The 6366-nt window shown below is 37.5% G+C and overlaps 1 pseudogene; it reads left to right on the top strand.

Moving 5' to 3' along the window:
- The first annotated feature begins 2691 nt into the window (after positions 1-2691).
- Positions 2692-4524, top strand: LOC145692202 (glucose dehydrogenase [FAD, quinone] pseudogene; annotated as a pseudogene).
- The last annotated feature ends 1842 nt before the right edge of the window (positions 4525-6366 follow it).

Genomic DNA, 6366 nt, shown 5'->3' with positions numbered 1-6366 from the left:
GTCTGGGTTCTGGCTGCCCCCTCCCCAGCTTTTTCCTTCTAGATCAGCCACTGGTAGTGAAAGTGGTGCCTCATCTCGGAAAGTACATTTGGGGGCACGGTGGCTCAGTGGTAGAGGGTTCACCTCCGGTGCTTGGGGTTCCTGGTTCGATCCCAGCTCGCGCCTTGTAGACTTTATGGTGGACAAGCGCCATGCTCGTGGGTTTTCTCGTGGTTCTCCCGTTTCCTTCCACTTTCTTCATTCCACCTAGCCTCGCCGGCACAACCGTGGGACGTAAATCTCAAATATTTCATTTAATTTTCTTACAGTATTAATTTTTAGATTTACAAAAAACAGTTTTCTCGAAGAATGGTAAATTAATAAACAACGAGACAATAAAAGGATTTGAAGCAAATAAATGGTGGCCTTCCGAACATAATCGAAACAGAGATCCTAACTATAATAAATAATTGTGTTCTATATCTTAGCACTTTCTACTAACAAATTAGCTTTCATTTTCTTTATTGGCAACTTAGATTTTTTTCTGGGGGGAGGGGGCAAGCATTAATACGCGTCATTGGGCCCCCTAAAAAGTTGTTTTTCTAATTCTTGGGCCTCTTCTTTCCATCTTTTTCTTACTCTTTATGGCTCCCCGGAGCCTGTGGGCCCTCCCACACGGCAAGGTGTGCGGAGCAGTTAGTTACGCCCCTGGGCCCGTTCCATACATAACAAATTAATTAAGGGAATAATATTGACAAATCTCAAAGCCACACGAATAAAAATTATTTCTAAGGGGACTAATAGTAAACACTTTCTACTCAAGTGGGCCCACGACTCATTTTTTGTTTTAGACCCCCTATTTACCCTCTGTGTGCTGTTTGTTTATGTAATATAGTGAACCTGTTTGATGCTTCATTTATAATTTCATTTCGTATCGTATATGCAGTAAGAACATTTTATCTTAAAGTGAGCCCCCTTCGAACGGCGGGGAGCTTCCCTAAAGGGGGCAGTTGCCCCCTTGCCCCCAACAAGTTACGGCCCTGTTCTTTGGTCAGCGAGCTCCTTCGTGGCTAATTCGTTAGAGTACGCGCTTTTGGCATGGGAGACCCGGGTTCGATTTCCGTCGGAAGTTCATGTGGTTCGGATTCCATGTTAATCAGTAGGTCCAAGTCTCATATAGCCTCGCTGCTGAACGGGACGTTAAACCCAAAATCAACTCAACTCTTTATTGGTCAGCATTTCATTAAAAACAATATATTAAATTCAGTGTAAGATGTTTGATGGAAAGACGATTAAACTAATTGATTGCGTAAAGTTACAAAATCTTACTTGGCAGGCATTATGATAATTAGAGAACTATTGTAGACTTTAGATTTCATAAATCTCATATATTTAAAACGTACGGCACATGCTATTTACAACAACTTGTTATTTTGTGTCATATGTCTATAATACAATATTTTAGATATAATATAAGTTTGTATATATCTATAATATAAGTTTGTATCTACATTACCGTTTTACTATAAAGTTCATTAAGACTGCGTATATGTGTAGGCAATGTCAGTTAAAAGCATTACTTGAATAGATAGCAGAATGGTTCAGTGCTGGTTCGACACTTTTATGCGGCACTTTTAACGGAAATATGGAACTATATAACTTCACACATTTAGTATTTTGAAGTTAAGGAGTAAAAAACTCATTACAGGATTTTGAATGAAGACTTAAAGTATAAATAATAACCATAAAAAATCTTTTGAAACAATGCTGTCATAAAATGCAATATATATATATAGTGCATTTTATGACAGCATATATATAATAGACTATCATCGATCTCATATTGTCCACATGTGAGAAAGACAATGCATCAACAGTGGCGTATTTAGGGGGATGGCTATCGGGCTCAAGCCCCCCCCCCGAAATTCCACGTAATCTTACAATTTCTAAGGAAAAAATATATGTGCTTGTTCACATGTTGTGCATAGTCCCCCTCGAAACCAAATCCTAAATACGCCACTGTGCATCAATAACCTTAGAGCAATTAATGTTTTGAATGTTAATCTCATTTCTTCATTTTACTCCACACCAATATATACAGGGTGTTTCGAAACAATACCGACAAGGTTTGGGAGGTGATTCCTGACACAAAGATAAGACAAAAAGTACAGGGTGGGACCTATCGTAGTCAGGTCAAGACTTCATTTAGGAACTAGTATGTTCCCTATACAAATATCCAAGTTTCAGAATCCTGTGGTACTTCCACAACATTTTTTATAGAGACAGTTGGAGAGGACTTCAAATTATATGCCCGAAGCCAAACTCCCTCTATAAAAATTGCTTCCTGATCACCTTAGGATTCTGAAACATGTATTTTTGGATAGCGCACATATTAGTTCCTAAGTGAAGTCTTGTCCCGACTACGGTATGTCCCATAGTTTTGCAGCTATGGACCTTTAAAGTTTTTTTTTTTTTTTTTTAATGTTTTTGGCAGCCTATAAGTCCGAAGCATTTGTGCACCATAGTTGGTCTATATTTTTTGTCTTATCCTGGTGTCAGGAATCACCGGTGTTGTTTTGAAACACCCGATATATATAAACATTTGATATAAGCATTGTGTTTATTTTTTTAATGCTTATTTTGCGATATGTTTCTATTTAGTCTTATGCTTTGGTAACATTTTTTTCTTCATTACAGGACAATACACAAATAATGGTATATCTAGCAATGTTCCAACATAATTCATCGCCACCTTCTTGTTGCGAAATAACACACACTACAACAAATTGTCCACCATCAGCCGTAATGTTTACAGCCCTTATGAATATGATGATGAGTAAATTCAACAGCGAGCAAGTACCAGACATACCAGTGATTCAGGATACATACGACTTCATTGTTGTTGGTGCTGGAACGGCTGGAGCAGTGGTCACAAACAGGCTTTCGGAAATCAAAATGTGGAATGTACTTCTTCTGGAAAGAGGAGGCGACGAAGCGTATGAGGGACAGTTTCCAGCGAAGCCACCGCTGAAAGAGATACAAGTGACGTACAAAACAGAACCAGACGGCAGATCATGTCTTGGACGACCAGGAGGAAGATGTGAATGGCCACGAGGGCATGTTCTTGGCGGATGCAGCTCGCACAACACAATGATTTACGCTCGTGGGAATCGACATGACTACAACTTATGGGAATCGATGGGGAATCCTGGTTGGGGTGCTGATGACGTTTTTCCATATTACTTTATGAAGTCGGAGGATAATAGGGACCCTAAATATGCGAAGTCTAAATACCATGCTACCGGTGGTTATCAGTCAATACAACAATTTCCCTTTGCAGACATTAACGTAGAAACGTTAATCGAAGGCTGGAAAGAACTTGGTTTACCCGAACATGATTTCAATACAGGAGACCAAATTGGAGTCATGCGGTGTCAAGCGTACTCCAAAGATGGTGAGCGTTGGAGTACTAACCGAGGTTTCCTACGGCCGATACGACACAGACCCAATCTTCACGTAGCCAAGAATGCTCTTGTAACAAAAATTTTGATTGATCCGAATACAAAACGAGCCTATGGCGTTGAGTACGAAAGACACGGAAAGAGAGGTACAGTGAATGTAACGAAAGAAATTATAGTGTCCGGTGGTGCAATTAACTCACCACAAATTCTTCTTCTTTCTGGAGTGGGCCCAAAGGATCATCTTAATAAAATGAAGATACCCGTTATTCAAGACAGCCCCGTTGGCTACAACTTAATGGATCACGTAAGTTTAGATGCGATTGTTCTTTTATTAAATCAAACAAAGATGATTGCCAACGAAAAGGAAAAGAAATGCCATGAGTATATGTTTTACAAAGAACAGAGAGGTCCTCTTGCTTCAACTGGAACAGTGCAAGTAGCAAATTTCATACAATCAAAGCTAGAAACTCGTTTTGAAGGGTACCCTGATTTCCTGTATGCCTATACACCGGTCTTTGCTGATCAATTCTTAAAGAATCCTGGTTCTTCTCTATTAAATGCCAAAACTATGTCCTATTATGATGCAATCATTCTTGCCCCAACGTATATTCATATCAGAAGTCGTGGGAGAATCGAGTTAAATACGACAAATCCCACTGATCATCCTAAAATATATTCTGGATATTTGCAAGATCAACATGACTTAGATGCTCTCATGGAGGGTATCAATATAACACTGAAGCTTGCAAATACTAACGCAGTAAAACGAATTGGAGCAACTTTGGCTACTACACCTCTTCCAGCGTGCAAACAACATAAATTTGGCACTCGAGATTATTGGTTGTGTGCATGTACTCATTACACTCAAACTAGTTACCATCCTTCAGGAACTTGTAAAATGGGACCCAGGGGTGATAAAACTGCAGTAGTTGATCCAAGGCTACGAGTGCATGGTATTAAAGGTCTTCGAGTGATAGATGCCTCCATATTTCCAAAAATTCCCAGCTGTTGTACAAATGGACCTACTCTGATGGTTGCTGAGAAAGGTTCGGATCTAATCAAAGAAGATTGGGGTGTTCTATAAAGTGCATTCGCTACGTTAAGTGTACATATGTATATAGTAGAAAAACAGTATGAACCTCACAGGGTAAATTAAACAATGAAAAATATACACATATGTGTAACTCTCAAGTCATTTCATTCTTTTCGAGTATACAACCGCTCGAGTATACAAATTAAAAAAAATATATATATATATATATATATATATATATATATATATATATATATATATATATATATATATATATATATATATATATATATATATATATATATATATATATTAAGAATACACATAAGTGAACATCCAAAATAAATAAGCGACAAAATACGTTAAACTTTGGGATTTTACAATACTTAAAAAAAAAAATCTTTTCCGATTAATTTGCATTTTTCGTTACAATATGTTTTAAACCGGTAACAATATTTCTGGTCTCCTATTCATTTCTTTGGTATAGTTTCAGATATATGGAGCTAAACCTATCGTTTTCTTTTGACAATTGCTGAACTCAATTACTGAATTACCTACGGCAGTGACAGCCAAATGGCGACTCGCGAGAATGTTCCATCCGGCTCGTAAATAGAAATGCATGATTTGCTTCTTTCTCTAATTCTACGCAAAACAGAAAGATTGTAGCTAATCAATATACTGAATCCAGTGTAAATATTTTCTTTAAACTTTTTGTTACTAATCCCATTCTGCAAGATAAGACCATTGGTATTGAACTTTTTTCTTTTTTTTATAAGAAAAATGCACATTTCAGATTCATAGTTACGTTCAGGTGTTCGTAGCTCAGGCCTTAATCGGCTTGGACATATGAAACGAAAAAACAGAATACAAAGAATAGAACAAAGATTCAAAAAATGAATGTCATGCAGAAACCTGTCACTTCAGATGTAGATGAAGAAATTGACCCTAAGTATGGTTATTATTTTGTTTTGGCTTGCATAACGTTACAAACTGGCCATCGCTGATCTACAGCATACACGAGTTTTTTTTTTTTTTTTGGGGGGGGGGATTTTGAATGGATCGAAAATTTATTAATAGTTTAATATTTTCCTTCAAAGATAAGAATTCCTATCACTAAATGTGCAAAAGGATATATAATACAAGTGGCTTGCCCAGAACTTTTGTCCACCCATAGGTGTTGTGTATGATTTAAACTGGGTGCAAGGGTGAAGTCTAATATTAGTGATATATATGAAACCTCTCAATATAATTTTGCAGATTGCATAACTTGTCATTATTTTATAATTACTTTGAAATTATGTAGTGAATTAATTTCTCAATTACACTGTAATTTCGAAGTTATGGTTATTTATTACTCCATAAACATTCATAAAATATAAGCCCGTCAAATGGATCCAGGAAAATTGGAAAATCAGCCTTACTAAAATAGTACCGTATAATTTTTCAGTTGCCGATATTTTCATAAATTTCGATCTATAAAATATTGAGATGACATACACTCACCAGACAAATTATGACTACCTACCTAATATCTGTCATCTAGACCTACACCTTCCACTCGTAGTACATCAGCAAGGCAATTTGGCACGGGAGGAATGAGGCTATGGCAAGTGCCTGGAGGAATGGTGCACCACATCTGTACACGTAAGTAATTTAATTCCTCTAAATTTCGCGGACAGGGCGATGAGCTCGGACCTGACGTTCAATGACATCAAAAGGTGTCCAATTGGATTAAGATCTGTGAGTTTGGCGCCCATTGTAGTAGTTGAAATTTACCGCTGTGCTGCCAGAACCTCTGCAACTCAACGTTAGCCTCATTAGAAGGAGCGATATTCTGCTATTGTCAGCTGGAAACGTGGCCCATATGAAAGGGTGTACATGATCAGTAATGAT

This window comes from Thermobia domestica, chromosome 8, assembly GCF_964235325.1.
Source record: "Thermobia domestica chromosome 8, izTheDome1.hap1.1, whole genome shotgun sequence".
Classification (NCBI taxonomy): domain Eukaryota; kingdom Metazoa; phylum Arthropoda; class Insecta; order Zygentoma; family Lepismatidae; genus Thermobia; species Thermobia domestica.
The sequence above is the reverse complement of the archived record's forward strand: the minus strand, read 5'-3'. Positions and strand labels throughout refer to the sequence as shown.